Here is a 17,955-nt window from a genome sequence, read left to right as displayed (position 1 = left end):
CTGATATGCAGGCAATAGGACAGCAGCAGCTGGTGAAGGGCCCCACGCATGAAGCCGGACACACGCTGTATGGCCTGTTCACTAACGACCAAAGCATTGAGCTGGGAGCAATGCTACCTCTGATATGGTCTGACCACCAAGCCATTACTTTTAGGATTCGGATGCTACCGCTCAAACCCCCTCAGATTAGCGTTAGAGCATCAGTGGGGGCGCGGATGTGGAAAAATTTAGATATATCACATCTTTCAAATCTACTGTTGTCATCAGCCCCGGAAAACGGAGGCGATATTGAAACCATGTCCATTAAATTTCAGGAATGGATATCAAAAGCAGCGGATGAAGTTGAACCAAAAAAAATCTATCGCCCCAACAGAGCGACTCCTTCTGCTCAATGGTACACAGAGGAGCTACGACTCCAGCGCCAGTTCTGTAGAAATTTAGAAAGGCGCTGGAGAAAGCACTATAGTTCTTCGGCTAAACAAGAATATAAAAGTGCTCTAGCAATATATAAAAAAGCCATCAGTATACAAAAGAATCTGTTCTTCACTGGTCGAATTGAGCACGCACAGAACTCAGCTAGGATGCTATTTCAAGTGGTGAACTCTCTGTCCAATCCTCCAGCTGGATCTACAATAGAGAATTCGCAGGAATTTTGCACCGCACTAGCCACTTTTTTTACCACCAAGGTAATGGATATTTATTCCACCTTCTCCAAAGAGCCGGCAGGAAGAACTGCTGATTTAACCATTCAACCAGCACTGAAGTATCCTTCCCTTACTCAGTTTCAATCAGCTACCGAAGATCAGGTCAACGTACTTATTGGCAGGATTAAATCAGGCTCTCCATTGGACCCATGCCCTCCGGCCATAATGAACCAACTACACAATGTGGTTACTCAGCCGCTGACCAACATATGCAATTCCATCTTTAAAACCGGTGTCTATCCACAGATCTGGAAGAAGGCTATTGTTAAACCTTTGATTAAGAAGCCTTCCTTAGACCCTACCATCACTTCCAACTACAGACCTATTGCCTGCCTTCCCTTCCCTGCCAAAATATTAGAGGCAATAATGAATAAACAGCTTTCTGAGTTCATTGAACAACATAAGCTCTTAGATGATACTCAGTTTGGCTTCCGGAAGGAACACGGAACTGAGACAGCATTGGTAAAAGCCTCGGATGAAATTCGAGAGATCATGGATTCGGGAGGCGCGGCAGTGCTTATCTTGTTGGACCTGTCTGCTGCCTTTGACACGGTCGACCATGACATCTTGGTCGACCGTGTCGCAGCTCTTGGAATTAGTCATCTGGCTAAAGATCTTATAGCCTCTTTTCTAGTCAATCGTAAACAGGCAGTCAAATTGGGCAACTACTATTCGCCCACTTCTGAATTGCTCTGTGGGGTCCCGCAAGGATCCTCGCTAAGTCCCACGCTTTTTAATATCTACGTTGCGGACTTGGCGAGGGTCATTAAATCTCATGGGATGCGATTGACTACTTATGCGGATGACACCCAACTTGTGTTGGCAGTACACAAGAATGGTCCAGTGGTGGCTGCTAAGTTTCAGGAGGGGCTACTGGATGTAGAATCATGGATGCACAGTAACTGCCTGAAACTTAATGCAGAGAAGACCGAAGTGATGACCTTCGGTAAGATCTCCCCCGAATGGTCCTCAACATGGTGGCCCAGTCAGATGGGCTCCCCCCCGGTTCCTGCTGTTAAGGTTAGGAATTTGGGAGTTCGCTTCGATAACAAGTTATCATTTGGTTACCATGTAAATAAGGTGGTCTCTGCTGCATTCTTCGTGCTGAAGAAAATAAAAAAACTCATGCCATACCTGCCTGCATCGACAGGGAAAACACTCATTACCACCTTAGTGTTTTCGAAGCTGGATTATGGAAACGCCCTCTTCCTTGGTACACACAAATACATTCTGAATAAACTACAATCTGTGCAAAACATGGCAGCACGGATCCTACTTAATATCCCCTGGCGACACCCCACTTCAGTAGCCATACGCCATCTACACTGGCTAAGGGTGGAGAGCAGAATCAAATTTAAGGCGCTCTGTATCGCCTATAAGGCCATTCATCAGACTGGACCGAAATTCCTAAAGGAAGCTTTTCAGGTGTACATACCTGGAAAGGATCTAAGATCAGCGGCAAGCTGTTTATTGCATGTCCCCCGCACAAGAACGGCCACATGGGGAGATAGACGTTTCCTGGTAACAACTCCCAAACTGTGGAACACACTCCCCTTGCATATTAAAACAGCACCAACACTCATTGCCTTTCGCAAGACCTTGAAGACCTGGCTATTCAACCAATAAGTTCACGCTTTGAATTTTGTGCATCCCAGAGTATCTCACTGCGCCTAGACACCCAAGGGTATTAGTTGCGCATTAAAAATTCCAAAAATAAAATAAATAAATAAATTGTAAATGCCAATACCATTTATTTGTTTTAAAAAAAAAATGAAAAAAATATCATGAGCAATGCTAATAGCTCTACCTTTAATAATGCCGAGACCATTGCATTGTAAATGCTTGTTTGCACGTCTGTTGCAAAGCTTGCAGTTTCTCGTGCATGTGTATAGCGGCTGTCTCCGTAACTGCTCTTTAAACAAATGCTTTTTTTGTGAAATCACCCCATGACATGCTTGCACTTCAATGGCATCTGTGCCCCTCCCTTTAGTCGCAGCTCATCGGATTCACTTTGTCGGCGCTGCTTGCACAGCTGTGCACCTCCCTTAAACACATAGGCCCCCCCCTGCAGCATTCCCCTCCTCCACCACCTCCCTTTCAGTGTGCTTGGAGTGAGGTATCGCATTTGTGAAAGTTTGAGCCATTGGCATTATAAATGACAATGCTATTTATTTATATATTGGTTTTCAAAACAGGCATTGTAGTTTACATTTACAATGCCAATAGCTTAAGTGTAAGCAAATGGTTGTTTTATTTCATTGCACTTAGATCCAGAACTGTTAAACCAGCTTTGAATATTTTGATGGCAACAATATAATATTTGAGTGTAAAATTGTAATTCAAGTTATTTTGTAGTTGAGTTGTGCTTTTGTCCGGAATTACTGAACTGGCATCTGTAACTGGTTGGCTGCTTCCATAATCATGGATGGCCCTGGTTACCAAGAGTATAAACACAACAGAGACATAAGTATAGGTTGAACCAGGGGTGTGGAATTTAATAAAATATCTACTTGTCCATGGGGCAGGTTGCTTCATAAATCTACTTGTCCTGTAACAAAATCCACTTGCCCACTTGGCGCCATGTACTGCAGCGTCCAATTATGGCCGCAATCTCCTTATATAAGAGTTCTGATATAGCCTCCTTGATTATGCCAGGGCTCATACCATAGTAGTGTTTGAATACTTGCAATCCCCTTATGTTGCCACGTTTCCGCAGATCTACATACTGGGGCTGAAGGTAGTGGTAAGCAATAGTTCCATGGTCCCAGTGCCCTTTTGAGTCGGTGCAAACTTACTAACTTTCATGTTTTTAAGGATATCAAAAACTCGTTTCTAATATATTCCCATACAGAGAAATGTTGGAAACATACTCCTGACAATGGTAGACCTAACCCTTTTTCCAGGGTTAGGAAAAAAGTGGTTGGAGGGAAAGTGAACTTACAAACACTCAGATTTTAGCATGAGCAAATCTACACATGCATATTTCCCCATACAAAAATGCAGTTCACAAATATTTTGTAGGAGTACTATTTAGTACTTCTGTAAATTCTTGGGAAATCACGAAAGCCACATAACTACCCTTAATGCAAGGACATGTACCTTGGGTGCACTATTGAGACTTTATTTAATAACTGGGCCCCTAATATGGTCTGGCATTGACCGTGACCTTTTGTGTTTCTTAAAGTTCTGTTTCGGCTGGCTTCACTATGAGTTGACAGCATTCTGTTCTTTCGCAAGGAGCATATTGGCACACAAAGTATTTTTGTTCATTGCCAGTAACTACTGTGGTGGATTTTTTCTTTTGCTAATGTTTGTTCAGATGGTGAGGGCCTAGCAGCTCGCGCCCCAATAAGGTTTTACAAAAACCATGCATAAACAAGTCACACGTTGACATAACTAAAAAGCTGACCACTAATTTCAGACCCACTGGCTTTGCCAAAGCTTGTTTGTTTTTGTTTCCCATAATCATATTGAAACTGGTTACACTGATTTTCCGTTATGAATATTTTTGGGAAACACTAGCATGCATCAACACGTTACTAAATGATGATGCAAAGAAAGGGTACCTGAAACTTTATAGTAGTTTAGCTAAATGTTTTTTTTTTTCCTGCTTTCATTTTTTTTTATAACATTTTTTTTTTTAAAGCAAAGAATCATCAATCTTGATTTCAGGCTTTTGCAAATATTTGCATCAAATCAGAGAGCACTCCGGGAGCATTATACATAGCTTCATTTTGCTAAACTTTGAAAAGATGTGCAAACATTTTTGTACTGGAACCACTGTCAGCAGTGTAGTCAGCGCTTACAATATTTAATTAGAGCGCTCACCCTATTAATAAAGGCTTTCAATTAATGAACCATAATACAAGTTTGAACAGCAGTAACATATGGGCAAATATATTACCTTAACTGCAGATAGTCTCCTTCCCTGATCCATAATGTGGTACTACAAACTGGCAGCCAAAGGGTTTGTGCTGCAGGGGTTGGGCCTACTTGTCCCAAGGACAAAATAAACATAAAAACTTGTTGCACTTGACCCCGAACAACATGTCCTGGGCGTCGGGCTATAGGAATTCCACATCCCTGCAGGTTGGAACTTGCTGTGGTACATATCATACACAGACTGCGTGCATACAGTTGCAATTTGGCCTTAGTGGTCAACATGAGGCTCAGTTGCTTGATTTTGAAAATGGCGGGAATTCGGGTCCCTTAGTTCAATATGTTGTGGTTAATACCAGATGGAAAATAGATAATGTGCTTTCTTTACTGTGTAGTGCATTCATTGAAGGCACCTCCTTTCTGAAGTGTATCTATTACGGAGTTGGAGGTAGGTCACACACATAAATTGGGCTATTATGCACTAACGAGTGCCCAACAAGCCTTTCTGTACTCCCTTAGGTACATGAGATAGATGGCACAATTTGCGACGTGATGAAGCCTCAGAATCTTAGGAAAGGTTTGAAATGTCACTGAGGCTTTATTACTTAGTATTTAACTCACAAAGAATTAGCATGGATCCATGATTGTGTATACATTTGGGTATCACTTTTGTTCCACTCTTGCACTTTTGAGCACTGCGCCGTCTTCACTCACAAGACCGTTTTTTAAATGTTAAGGAGAATATAATGTTGTAAAACATGACCAGTGAAATTGTTTTTTGCTTTTACGTCAAACTGTTGTTTTGAGTATTTACAGGTCTACATATGTGGTACTGACCGGGTGTAAAATGGACCCACAGAACCTTCTGTGTTCGTTTTTACCCTAAATCATCTAGTTTGCCGATTGTAAGCGCTGTGAATAGCCATTACTGCTATTACCAGCTTTTAATCATACTTCAAAATACCAAGCTTGGAAGGATGGAAGACACAGCCCGGCAGGATCACAAACTACTGGCTGCACATCATGGCAGAGGTGCAAACCAATCTTTTAAGTGACAGAGCTAAATTGGCAACAATTGCTAATCTGCAGCCCTCTCCCTACCAGCCTGCTCTCTTATCCTGTGCTGATCTGCTGTTCCCTTTTCATCCGCCTCCTTCTCGAACTCCCTGTTCTCTTCTCCCATGCTGATCTGTTGCTCTCTTCCACCCCACCTCCTTCTCCAACTCCCTGTTCTTTTCTCCTGTGCTGATCTTCTGTTCTCTTCCACCTGCCTCCTTCTTTAACTCCCTGTTCTCTTCTCCTGTGCTGATCTGCTGCTCTCTTCCACCCCACCTCCTTCTTTAACTCCCTGTTCTCTTCTCCTGTGCTGATCTGCTGCTCTCATCCACCTGCCTCCTTCTTTAACTCCCTATTCTCTTCTGCTGTGCTGATCTGTTCCTCTTTAACCCACCTCCTTCTGTAACTCCCTGTTCTCTTCTCCTGTGCTGATCTGCCTCTCTCTTCCACCCAGCCTCTTTCTTTAACTCCCTGTTCTCTTCTCCTGTGCTGATCTGCTGCTCTCTTCCATCCCACCTCCTTCTTTAACTCCTTGTTCTCTTCACCTGTGTTGATCTGCTGCTCTCTTCCGCCCCACCTCCTTTAACTCCCTGTTCTTTTCTCCTGTGCTGATCTGCTGTTCTCTTCCACCGCCTCCTTCTTTAACTCCCTATTCTCTTCTCCTGTGCTGATCTGGTGCTCTCTTCCACCCCACCTCCTTCTCCAACTCCCTGTTCTCTTCTCCTGTGCTGATCTGCTGCTCTCTTCCACATACATCCTTCTCTAACCACACACATACATACAACCACACACACAACCACACACACAACCACACACACAACCACACACACCACCACACACAACCACACCACACCACACACAACCACACCACACCACACACAACCACACCACACCACACACAACCACACCACACCACACACAACCACACCACACACAACCACACCACACACAACCACACCACACACAACCACACCACACTGTTAGAAAGGCGTCCCCGGGGGAGGCAGAAGATGTCTGACTGACCACCCCTAGGTCCCCCTCTCCGTCGAGGAGTAGCCGAGCGTTTGCTGAGAGGCCTCCTGAATGAGGGTCCTCTCCTAGGATCGTACAGCAGAGTAATCACAACACTACAGATGGACACCACACAAGAAGTTAAGTTCTCAAGCTTTTATAGGGAATAAACGGTTGCTGGTTCTTGGCAGTATGTACAAGCAGATCGAGGGATCTGGAAAGTCTCGTAAAGGGGGGTAAGGTAGCGGGACAGTCTTACTCTGGGCGGAGGAAGGGATACCCTACGCACAGCTCTCAATCCTCGAGCTGGGGGTTCCGAGATGTTCGAGCCGCGGCAACGCCAGCAGGCTTGCAAGGTGGTTCAGTGAAGTAGGCCACGGCAGCGCCAGCAGGCTCTCAGATGGTTCAGCAAGGTAGGCCGCGGCAGCGCCAGCAGGCTCTCGGAAGGTTCAGCAAGGTAGGCCGCGGCAGCGCCAGCAGGCTCTCGGAAGGTTCAGCAAGGTAGGCCGCGGCAGCGCCAGCAGGCTCTCAGATGGTTCGACAGGATAGCCAGCAGGCTCTCGGAAGGTTCAGCAAGGTAGGCCGCGGCAGCGCCAGCAGGCTCTTCGGAAGGTTCAGCAAGGTAGGCCGCGGCAGCGCCAGCAGGCTCTCAGATGGTCGTCGGGTTACAGATGAGTTCCTCTGGTGTCGGCCGTGACCGCGTCAGCAGGGCTTCCAGTCCAGGATACAACTGAAGTCTTAATCCAGGGCTCGCCCAGATATAGGTCTGGAGGTCTTTGAAGTCCGGGCCCTCGCGCCTGGGGGTCAGAGGGGCCGGGATGATGGTGTCCAGACACCCAGCAGGGGGGTGGAGCCAGCGCCCAGGGAGGCCGGAGGGCGATCGATACCAGGCGTCCGGGGACGGCTGGAGGCCCATCGAAACTCCCCTTCCTCCGGGATCTGTCGAGTGGCTACTCGACCACCTGGGTGGATCTTGGTGCCTCGATGCAGTCCTGCTGCACGACCACCAATGTGCCCCTGCTCGGGTCGCTGCTTGCCGTCCTGCTGCTTTGCTTCTGAACGCAGGTACTGCTGGTAGGTTAATCATATCCCCTTCTCTGGAGCGCTTGTTGAACTGGCTTGGCAGACGCCACTAGCATCGGTGACTGCTGCTCCTGGGCCTCCAACGTTTGCTTAAGCTACACTGCGCACTTGGATTTCAGCCCCAGTGTTGCCGCTTAGTACAAGGTAGTACTCCGGGCAAGCGCGCGGAACAGCTGTTATTTAATTGGGGTCACGAGATGCTCTGATCTGTGCAAGGAGGAGGCGCCCTCCCTCCCTGCCAGCGGCTGAAAGTAATGCCTCAAGGCACTGATTATGCAAGCAGCATTTGTTTATTTAATTTAACATTTGCATTAGAAAAGTTTTACAGAAACCACATTGATTGCACATGGAGATGCGAGGAAGGGGTGTTGGAGATAAATTTAAATTAAATTAAAAACGAAGTATAAGTAAGGTGTGCCAGTTTAAACAAGGAAGAGGGAAAGAAAGGATGGAGGCTGACGGGCCAAAAGAAGGAAAGGAAAGAACGAAGGAAGAAAGGGAGCAGGGTGAACAACAGAAGGAAGGACATTGAGGAGAAACGTAGCCGCAGACTCTTTGGACATTAGGAAAAGGCGCACTGAAGGGCGAGGGAGGGAGGAGAAATGCGAGAAACGTGTGAAGCAGGGGGCGGGGGTAGCGGATACCTTTGAAGTGAAGCTAAGCTTCACTTCAAAGGCTTGTTGTCACAGCGCACGCTGGGGGATGCCTGTGGGAGGGAGGCTGGTGTCTGTGCACGCGCTTTTTATGGCAATGCTCATGCGCATTGAGCGAGCTTTTCACGGGCACTGCATGGAATCGCCCGATCTCGGTAAGCTCTGTTTAAGCCCCTTTATATTTCGCTCCGCTCAATGCGCATGCGCATTGATAGGTCACGAGACCTAAATAGGGCCCTCAGGCCCACTCTTTAGTTCACTTTCTGGACCTTCGGAAGGAAGCTCAAAGGATTGCCTGCTGCTGTGCACTCAAAAGACTACTTTGCTGCACCTGGAAGGTCTGCGGTGCTGCATGGAGCTTGCCTTGAACACTCAGATGCCTGCCCTACTGTTTGAGCTATGTTCTACTTTTTGAATCCAGAACCACCAGAGTGACTCCAAGGGCTAGTTGACTGCCTCCCAATCAAAACCTCTAGAAGGCGGCTTAACCCATTACCCCCGCATGGTTGAAAAGAAAAGGCTCCAACAATCATTTGTGTGTTACAGTGCAAATGGTAACGAAGTTACTGAGGTGTGTTTAAAACATGTTCGACCGAAATTTTCAAATAAGTGTGGTTGCTGGATCACTTTCTAGCTCTACCTTTTATTACAGTGCTGTGTATAATCCTTCTAGCCACCTGAGAGCGGTTATGGGTATCATAAGGACATGGGACGGCACAACACCTCCATTTTGAATGTGTGTCTTCAAGTAACATAACTGGTCCTATGTAAAGCGCTCTGATTCCCGGTTCGGATCTAGTTCGCGCTATATAAAACTCGGATTTTTTTTTTAAAATGATGAGCTTAATTCCACTTTAGAAAGTCTGATCACCTTGTGGTGGTATTAAGTGGAGTTCTGCATCCCTCTGTTACTCTAACGAAGTAAAATGTCTAGGCACAGCGTGTCTTGATAAGAAGGGATTTTGTTCTTGAATTTGAGGTATTCCCGTTGCATTCTCAGTCAGGATGGAACGTTCTTGTGTGTTCCAGGAGCCTCTTCGGGAAGTGTGAGTCATTAGGTCTCGGCTAAGCGCGCGGAGGCGCGTTCTCGCCGAGAACCTATTGTTGCCATGTCTGCTTTCCAGGAGACAATCCTGGCCGCGCGCAGGCGATTTGGAACTGGCACGCGCACAAGTACGAGCGCTGCGCGAAGCTCCCACACAACACACGCATGCGCATACACAAACCCACACACACACAAGCGCGCACGCACATACATACATACAGAACCCCCCCACACGCATACATACACGCGCTCGCACACACACACACACAAGTGCACCGCCCCCCCCCTCCTTTTGTACTTACTGTGGCAATCTCGGGGGACTCCGCTTTCACCACGCGGCAGGGGCAGGCAGCGGGCATGTGCCTCGTGCCCCCTCCGCAGAGTTGACGTTGCGGCTCTGCAACCTCCTGCTGGCGGCCCCGGGGCTCTCCATCGCTCACAGGAGCCCCGGGCCAAGAGATGCATTTCCTCCGCCTGCCTCCTCTTCCGGTCAGGACGCGGCCCCGCCCCCGTCGACCTTGCCTGACTTCCGCATGCATACCCAGGCATTCGTATTTTTGCTGCGTAAGGCTAAAGTCCAGAGCAATCAGACTGTTGCACGTGTATCCTGGTAGCGGGAAAATGCGCTTCTGGCCTTGACACTGGGCTTTCTCCAATAATGCATGGCTTTGGTTTGTAAATGGTTGTTGTGCGGAGCCTGCTGTAGAAAGTAATTTTGCTTTAATGACCCTCCTGATTTCTGCAGTTGTTGGGCTGCATAGCCTCCCATGCAGTTTACACAGGGCGTATATTGTCGCTTGGGCTTTTGGTTTCATTCTTTGTTGATAAACAGTTGACTTCTCTGCGTCACTGAACCATGCCCCGAGGTAGTCATAGGTCCTTTGAGATGCTATTGTGTGGGGGACAGTCGCCATCTTTGTGATAACTTTTTTGTATAACTACCAAATGTCACCACTCCTAAAGTACATTTCAATTCATTTTTACTTTTGTACTATTAAAATGCTTAATGTGTTTCTAATTTCCAAGTGGACATTATTCTTAAACTATGTACATTTTTTATTTGTGTGGTTTCTTGAACAGTTTAATAGGCATTCTTTTTATATGTCCATCAAGGCTACTGAATTGAGTCCACAAACCTTTCTAGGGCCAAAGCACCGATGCATTGCATCCCACGGTTTGTGGATCCGTAGCTGCGGCCTAACAACTAGACTCCTTCTGTGCTCTGAAAGTTTATTAAAGCTGCTGCAGTGAAGTGTGTACTTAGAAAGTTCATGAACTGAAACACAAACCATCATTATTTATGTTGCAGGATTAGTTTGGCAGTAAGCATGTGTAGGCCAGTTATTTACGCAGCGGTTCAACATTTGCTCTCTTCTAAATATTTTACATTTTGACTGGCACAGCAACTGAAAACATTAAATGAAGTTATTTACCCAGCATGAAACTGTACAATTCAGCCCAGATTTAATCAATGCACAGATATCAATTTAACAACCGGAATGAATAATTTCACTAAAAGTGCTGCAGAGCCATAATTATTTCGTCCTTCTTGGGCTGTTTTTTTTGTGGAGGACAGGATAGTCCCCAGCTTACTTGCACATCTTACTCTGTCCTCTCCCTGTTCCAGACGGTTGGCATGCTTCAGCTTCCAATATCAGGTCGGACATTCTACAATGGCGTGGGTGCTGACATGGTAAAAGTAGAGACTTGAATGACCCCTATAGCTAGCCCACCACAAAGTCGAGTAAGGTGTGCAGAGTAGTGAGTGTGCAGAGTAGTGAGTGTGCAGAGTAGTGAGTGTGCAGAATGCCGAGTGAGTGTGCAGAATGCCGAGTGAGTGTGCAGAATGCCGAGTGAGTGTGCAGAATGCCGAGTGAGTGTGCAGAATGCCGAGTGAGTGTGCAGAATGCCGAGTGGTGTGTGCTGTTGAGTGCAGAGAGAAAAAAAAGAAATGTCATGAGCAATGCCAATAGCTCTACCTTTAATGATGCCGAGACCATTGCATTGTAAATGCTTGTTTTTATAGGTCTCTGTAGTGAGGCCTTAGTGCTGTTTTTGATGCTCTGCGCTTTTGTCTTATTAGGTTCATATCTAGTCCAAGGAAGCTTTGTATACCAGCCAGAGTATGTATGCGTTTATCAGTGGATAGTTGGTGAAGTGCGATAATATAACATATTTTCTTTATTAATGTAGGGTTAATATCTTTACATGAGCGAACTGCTCGCAAATATGCAAGAATGTTAAAGTGAATATGTAATGTTTTAGGTTTTACACTGATAAAAATATTTCACTACGATTTTGACAAACTTAAATTTTTTTATATAGTGAGTGTGAAAAAGCAACTTAAAACTTACGATATTTTTAAAGTATCTACATCCAGTCTTACTAAAATGAGTTGCCTTGGCGACGGAACAAACAGGATAATTTATTCTAGTGAAACAACTAATATTGGTCTCTGTGGTCTACTCGTGCATGCAGTGTACAGAGTCCTGAAGCCTTGTGTCTCTAGTGCTAAGCATGCGGTGATGGACTGGAGAAAATTCTGCCCTGTTAAACTGCTGTCTCTGTCACTCCCCACGCTTCATTCATCATTCTTGCTGGGGGAATCCACGGTTAGGGATTTGGTTTCAAAGAGATGACGCTGTATGCTGGACACGTGTTTTGAATGTGTTACTTTTAAAATGTGGGTGCCAAGTTGTTAATGTTTTTTAGGTCTCGTGACCTATCAATGCGCATGCACATTGAGAGAAGCGAGACTATAGGGCTTTAAACCAAGCTTAACTAACTGTGGCGATTTGGTCCTAAAATGCGTGTGCACAGCATCAAATCGCCAGCCATCTGTTCCCCAGCTTGGATCTCCTGGCTGCTCCTCCCCTAATTATCCGCACTTCAAAGGCTGGTCCCGCCCCCTGCTTCACACTTCAAACGAATGCTACCGAGAGCATTTCCCGGCCGGCCGCTTTTAATTTCATTTCGCAAGCAGTTCCCCCTCCTCCCTCTCCTCCCTCTCCTGACTTTCTCCTGCCTGCCACACCAATCCAAACTGAGACGCTGCTGCTCCAGTCCCTGTATTACTCCCACTCATCTAGGATTAGGAATAAAAGACTGTCGGTTAAAAACAGTTTCAAGATAAAAATGGTTTCCCATTACTTTTGCAGAATGTTCTGCATTTCCTTAACCGCCTCCAACTCTCCGACTTTCACATGCACATACCACTTTGCTAATACTGACCGAGACATGCGCTTTATAAGCAGGAAATAGAATTCTACAGGAAACAATACTACCGAAGACCATTCGAGGGGTGTGGGCTCAATGCACCGAAAGTACGTACAATTATTATACTTAAAGTTCAGTCAACTACCCTTGATGCACGGACAACCTTTGAAGAAAGTGAAAAGCATGTACCCTCACCCTCACTCACCCTCAACCCCTCACCCTCACTCACCCTCAACCCCTCACCCTCACTCACCCTCACCCTCACTCACCCTCACCCTCACTCACCCTCACCCTCACTCACCCTCACCCTCACTCACCTCAACCCGCTCACCCTCACTCACCCCCAACCACTCACCCTCACCCCCCTCACCCACCTCACTCACCCTCACTCACCCTCAACCCCTCACCCTCTCTCACCCTCAACCCCTCACCCTCACTCACCCTCAACCCCTCACCCTCACTCACCCTCAACCCCTCACCCTCACTCACCCTCACCCTCACTCACCCTCACCCTCACTCACCCTCACCCTCACTCACCCTCACCCTCACTCACCCTCACCCACCCTCACTCACCCTCACCCTCACTCACCCTCACTCACCCTCACTCACCCCTCACCCTCACTCACACTCACCCTCACTCACCCTCACTCTCACCTCACTCACCCTCAACCCCTCACCCGCACTCACCCTCACCCACCCTCAACCCCTCACCCTCACCCCCTCACCCTCAACCCCTCTCCCCCTCACCCTCACCCCTCACCCTCAACCCCTCACCCTCAACCCCTCACCCTCAACCCCTCACCCTCAACCCCTCACCTCAACCCTCACCCTCAACCCCTCACCCTCACCCTCACCCCTCCTCACCCACCCTCAACCCCTCACCCTCACTCACCCTCAACCCCTCACCCTCACTCACCCTCAACCCCTCACCCTCACTCACCCTCAACCCCTCACCCTCACTCACCTCAACCCTCACCCTCACTCACCCTCAACCCCTCACCCTCACTCACCCTCACCCCCTCACTCACCCTCAAACCCTCCTCACCTCACTCATACAGATAGATAAATCACCCAGCCTCACCCACCACCCACCTCACCACCCTCACTCACCCTCACCCACCCTCACTCACCCTCACTCAACCTCACTCACCCTCACTCACCCTCACTCACCCTCAACCCTCACTCCACCTCCTCACTCTCAAACCTTCACCCCACTCACCCTCAACCTCACTCACCCTCAACCCCTCACCCTCACCCTCACTCACCCTCAACCCCTCACCCTCACTCACCCTCAACCCCTCACCCTCACTCACCCTCAACCCCTCACCCTCACTCACCCTCATCCCCTCACCCTCACTCACCCTCAACCCCTCACCACCCTCAATCCCCTCACTCACCCTCAACCCCTCACTCACCCTTCAAACCCTCCCTCACCCTCACTCACCCTCAACCCCTCCCTCACCCTCAACCCCTCCTCACCTCAACCCCTCACCCTCACCCCTCACCCCCTCACCCTCAACCCTCACCCTCAACCCCTCACCCTCAACCCCTCACCCTCAACCCCTCACCCTCAACCCCTCACTCACCCTCACTCTCACTCACCCTCACCCCTCACCCTCACTCACCCTCACTCACCCTCAACCCCTCCCTCACCCTCAACCCCTCACCCTCAACCCCTCACCCCCTCACCCTCAACCCCTCACCCTCAACCCCTCACCCTCAACCCCTCACCCTCAACCCCTCACCCTCAACCCCTCACTCACCTCACTCCTCACTCACCCTCAAACCCTCACCCTCACTCACCCTCACCCTCACTCACCCTCACCCCTCACCCTCACTCACACTCACCCTCACCCTCACTCACCCTCATCCCCTCACCCTCAACCCCTCACCCTCAACCCCTCACCCTCAACCCTCACTCACCCTCATCCCCTCACTCACCCTCAACCCCTCACCCTCACCCTCACTCACCCTCACTCACCCCCACCCTCACTCACCCCCACCCTCACTCACCCCCACCCTCACTCACTCACCCCCACCCTCACTCACCCTCACCCTCACTCACCCTCACTCACCCTCAACCCCTCAATCACCCTCAACCCCTCACCCTCACTCACCCTCAACCCCTCACCCACCCTCACCCTCACCCCTCACCCTCACTCACCCTCAACCCCTCACCCTCACTCACCCTCAACCCCTCACCCTCACTCACCCTCACTCACCCTCACTCACCCTCAACCCCTCACCCTCAACCCCTCTCACCCTCACTCTCACTCACCCTCACTCACCCTCAACCCCTCACCCTCACTCACCCTCAACCCCTCACCCCTCAACCCCTCACTCACCCTCACTCACCCTCAACCCCTCACCCTCACCCTCACTCACCCTCAACCCCTCACCCTCACTCACCCCCTCACCCTCAACCCCTCACCCTCACTCACCCTCACCCCTCACCCTCCCTCACCCCCACCCTCCCTCAACCCCTCACCCTCCCTCAACCCCTCACCCTCCAACCCCTCACCCTCAACCCCACCCCTCAACCCCTCACCCTCAACCCCTCACCCTCAACCCCTCACCCTCAACCCCTCACCCTCAACCCCTCACCCTCAACCCTCACCCTCAACCCCTCACCCTCAACCCCTCACCCTCACCCTCACCCTCAACCCCTCACCCTCAACCCCTCACCCTCAACCCCTCACTCACCCTCACTCACCCTCACTCACCCTCACTCACCCTCACTCACCCCACTCACCCTCACTCACCCTCACTCACCCTCACTCACCCTCACTCACCCTCACTCACCCTCACTCACCCTCACTCACCCTCTCACCCTCAACCCTCACCCTCAACCCCTCACCCTCAACCCCTCACCCTCAACCCCTCACCCTCAACCCCTCACCCCAACCCCTCACCCTCAACCCTCACCTCAACCCCTCACCCTCAACCCCTCACCCTCACCCCTCACCCTCAACCCCTCAACCCCTCACCCTCAACCCCTCAACCCCTCACCCTCAACCCCTCACTCACCCTCACTCTCACTCACCCTCAACCCCCTCACCATCACCCTCACTCACCCTCAACCCCTCACCCTCAACCCTCACCCTCACCCCTCACTCTCACTCACCCTCACTCACCCTCAACCCCTCACCCTCACTCACCCTCAACCCCTCACCCTCACTCACCCCCTCACCCTCAACCCCTCACCCTCACTCACCCTCAACCCATCACCCTCCCTCAACCCTCACCCTCCCTCAACCCCTCACCCTCAACCCCTCACCCTCAACCCCTCACCCTCAACCCCTCACCCTCAACCCCTACCTCAACCCCTCACCCTCACCTCACTCACCCTCACTCACCCTCATCTCACCCTCACTCACCCTCACTCACCCTCACTCACCTCACTCACCCTCACTCACCCTCACTCACCCTCACTCCACCCTCACTCACCCTCACCCTCCCCTCACTCACCCTCACCCTCCCTCAAACCCCTCACCCTCACTCCCTCAACCCCTCACCCTCACTCACCCTCAACCCCTCACCCTCACTCACCCTCAACCACTCCCCTCACCCCTCACCCTCTCCACCTCAACCCCTCACCCTCACTCACCCTCAACCCTCACCCTCACTCACCCTCAACCCCTCACCCTCACTCACCCTCAACCCCTCACCCTCACTCACCCTCAACCCCTCACTCACCCTCAAACCCTCACTCAACCCTCACTCACCCTCAACCCCTCACCCTCAACCCCTCACCCGCAACCCCTCACCCTCACCCCTCACCCTCAACCCCTACCCTCACCACCCTCACCCACCCTCACTCACCCTCACTCACCCTCATCCCCTCCTCACCCTCAACCCCTCACCCACCCTCAAACCCTCCCTCACCCTCACTCACCCTCAACCTCACTCACCTCAACCCCTCACCCTCACTCACCCTCAACCCTCACCCTCACTCACCCTCAACCCCTCACCTCCTCACCACCCCTCACCCTCACTCACCCTCAACCCCCCTTCACCCTCACCCTCACCACCCTCAACCCCTCACTCCCCCTCAACCCCTCACTCACCCTCAACCCCTCACTCACCCTCAACCCCTCACTCACCCTCAACCCCTCACTCACCCTCAACCCCTCACTCACCCTCAACCCCTCACTCACCCTCAACCCTCACTCACCCTTAACCCCTCACTCACCCTCAAACCCCTCACTCACCCTCAACCCCTCACTCACCCTCAACCCCTCACTCACCCTCAACCCCTCACTCACCCTCAACCCCTCAACTCACCCTCAACCCCTCACTCACCCTCAACCCCTCACCCACCCTCAACCCCTCACTCACCCTCAACCCCTCACCCTCACTCACCCTCAACCCCTCACCCTCACTCACCCTCAACCCCTCACCCTCACTCACCCTCAACCCCTCACCCTCCCTCAACCCCTCACCCTCAACCCCTCACCCTCAACCCCTCACCCTCAACCCCTCACCCTCAACCCCTCACCCACCCACCCTCACCCACCCTCACTCACCCTCACCCACCCGCACTCACCCTCACCCACCCTCACTCACCCTCACTCACCCTCACTCACCCTCAACCCCTCACCCTCACTCGCCCTCACCCACCCTCAACCCCTCACCCTCACTCACCCTCAACCCCTCACCTCACTCACCCTCAACCCCTCACCCTCACTCACCCTCAAACCCTCCCTCACCCACCTCATCCCCTCACTCACCCTCAAACCCTCCCTCACCCTCACTCACCCTCAACCTCACTCACCCTCAACCCCTCACCCACCCTCACTCACCCTCACCCTCACTCACCCTCACCCTCACTCACCCTCACTCACCCTCAACCTCACTCACCCTCACTCACCCTCAACCTCACTCACCCTCAACCCCTCACCCTCACTCACCCTCAACCCCTCACTCACCCTCAACCCCTCACTCACCCTCACTCACCCTCAACCCCTCACTCACCCTCAACCCCTCACCCTCAACCCCTCACTCACCCTCAACCCCTCACTCACCCTCAACCCCTCACTCACCCTCAACCCCTCACTCACCCTCAACCCCTCACTCACCCTCAACCCCTCACTCACCCTCAACCCTCACTCACCCTCAACCCCTCACTCACCCTCAACCCCTCACTCACCCTCAACCCCTCACCCTCAACCCCTCGCCTCAACCCCTCGCCCTCAACCCTCGCCCTCAACCCCTCGCCCTCAACCCTCGCCCTCAACCCTCGCCCTCAACCCCCTCGCCTCAACCCCTCACCCTCAACCCCTCACTCACCCTCACTCACCCTCAACCC

General features: G+C 50.8%; 1 protein-coding gene across 3 annotated transcripts in view; it reads left to right on the top strand.

The window, feature by feature from the left end:
- The window catches only part of CLK3 (CDC like kinase 3), a 497,011-nt gene that overhangs the window by 238,160 nt on the left and 240,896 nt on the right, over positions 1-17,955 (top strand). The window lies entirely within an intron of this gene.

The sequence above is a fragment of the Lissotriton helveticus genome, chromosome 3_2 (assembly GCF_964261635.1).
Source record: "Lissotriton helveticus chromosome 3_2, aLisHel1.1, whole genome shotgun sequence".
Taxonomy (NCBI): domain Eukaryota; kingdom Metazoa; phylum Chordata; class Amphibia; order Caudata; family Salamandridae; genus Lissotriton; species Lissotriton helveticus.
This window is presented reverse-complemented; position numbering and strand designations above follow the sequence as displayed.